The sequence below is a fragment of the Bison bison genome, unplaced genomic scaffold (assembly GCF_000754665.1).
Source record: "Bison bison bison isolate TAMUID 2011002044 unplaced genomic scaffold, Bison_UMD1.0 scf7180017864465, whole genome shotgun sequence".
Lineage (NCBI taxonomy): Eukaryota > Metazoa > Chordata > Mammalia > Artiodactyla > Bovidae > Bison > Bison bison.
In genome coordinates, this window is record NW_011495026.1 from 4,763,658 (window position 1) to 4,766,155 (window position 2,498).

A 2,498-nucleotide genomic window follows, 5' to 3' on the forward strand; every position below is an offset into this window, starting at 1 on the left:
TTGGTAATATAGTCACTTTAACAGTCTTGATTCTTCCGTATAAACACATTATATCTTTCTGTCTATTTGTGTTGTCTTCAATTTCTTGCATCACTGTCTTATAATTTTCCAAGTACAGATTTTTTACCTCCTTGGTTAAGTTTATTGGCAGGTATTTTATTCTTTTTGATGTGATTTTAAATGGGATTATTTCCTTAATTTCTCTTTCTGATAGCTTGTTGTTAGTATATAGAAACACAACAGATTTCTGTATATTAACTGTATATCTTGCAACTGTATATCTTGCAACTTTCTAGTAGTCTTTTGGGGGGGGTGCTGTCATTAAAATTTTTCATGTATGACCATCTTACTACTTCCTATCCTATTTTGTTCCTTGCATTTTTTAAAACCACAATGTTTGTATACCAGTGTTGAAAAAATAAGTAAATATATTATAGATAATAAGACTTTATTTTTACAAAATTAGGTAAATTACAATTAAGGCAAAGGGAAAACCTAAAATTAATCCTGTGATGTTGGGTAAATATAAGGTGTCAGTATGAGCACATGTTTTAGATAAACAATTGGTAGATAGATGATATACAGAAATAGATATAAATATGAATTAGCATATTAATACAAGTACAGAAATAAAGATGACTGTATATATATATGGTTAGGATATATGCATATATTTCCTAGCTTGAACACAAGGAATTGTAAGTAATAACTTCTCATAGAAAAACATATGCTTAATGTCCTTTCTTGGTTACTAAAAAGTAGTGTTTTTAAAAAGAAACCTACACAGCTTGTAGAAGTTGTTGATCACTGTGCTGCGACAAAAAAAAAAATCCAAGATGAACATGAAACAGTTAGTGGTGCCATAATGAAAGCAGTACTAGAGAAAAAGGAAGGGAGAAATAAACAAGCAAGGAAGGAGGGATGGAGAGAAGAAGATAATGATGGAGGAGAGAGGAATAAAGGGGAGGAAGAGAGAGGGGAAAAAAAGGAAACATTAAAGAAAAAAAAAAGCACAAATAGCATACCTGCAGGAGTTCCTTTTGGTTACAGGTGGAAGTGTTCTGGGCTTCTCAGATCCTGCAGTGGTAAAGAATCTGCCTGCCAATGCAGGAAATGAGGGTTTGATCCCTGGATCAGGAAGATTCCCTGGAGGAGGAAATGGCAACCCACTCCAGTGTTCTTGCCTGGAGAATCCCAGGGACGGGGGAGCCTGGTGATCTGCCGTCTATGGGGTCGCACAGAGTCGGACACGACTGAAGCGACTTAGCAGCAGCAGCAGCAGCAGCATACATGAACAGAAGAAGGGGATATTCGGGAAAACTCTCACCTACCTCTGAGTTTTAAAAAATATACAGAATAAAATATTGTTAAAGTATATATGTTGTATTTAAAGACATGAAAAATAACATGTAACATATTAAGAAAAGAGCAGGTATCAAAAGTGAGGCAATTTTGAAAAAAATCAAATAGAATTAAAAAAATAAAAATCGATTAGAATATAAAACTATGGGACTGGTGGTCCAGTGGTTAAGAATTTGGCTTCCAGTGTAGGGATACATGTTTGATCCCTGGCCAGGAAGCTAGGAGCCCACATGGCGCAAGGCAACTAAAACTGCTTGCCACAGCTACTAAAGACCGCAAACCCTAGAGCCTGTTCTCCACAACAAGAGAAGCTCACACACCACAATAAGGAGCCCATTCAACCACGACAAAGATCCCACATGACACAGCTACTGAAGCCTGTACATGCTAGAGGCCATACTTTGCATTAAGAGAAGCCTGTGCTTAATGAAGAGCTCACATGCTATATGCAACAAAGACCCAGCACAACAGAAATAAATAAATAGATAAAAACCATGTTGAGCTTTAATAGAACTGAGAACTCCAGATGGACAAGCTGGACTTAGAAAAGTTAGAGGAACCAGAGATAAATTGTCAGCATCTGCTGGATCATGGAAAAATCAAGGGAATTAAAAAAGAAAAGAAAAATATATCTACTTCTGCTTCATTGGCTATACTAAAGCCTTTCTGTGGATCACAGAAGATTGCGGAAAATTCTCAGAGAGATGGAAATACCCGATCACCTTACAGTTCTCCTAAAAAACCTATGTACAGGACAAGAAGCAACAGCTAGAACTGGACATGAAACAATGAACTTCAGGTTCCAAAAATTGGGAAAGAAATATATCAAGGAAGGAAAGTTATGACCAACCTATATAGCATGTTGAAAAGCAGAGGCATTACTTTGCCAACAAAGGTCCGTCTAGTCAAGGCTATGGTTTCTCCAGTGGTCATGTATGGATGTGACAGTTGGACTGTGAAGAAAGCTGAGCGCCAAAGAATTGATGCTGAGCGCCAAAGAATTGATGCTTTTGAACTGTGGTGTTGGAGAAGACTCTTGAGAGTCTCTTGGACTGCAAGGAGATCCAACCAGTTCATCCTAAAGGAGATCAGTACTGGGTGTTCATTGGAAGGACTGATGCTAAAGCTGAAACTCC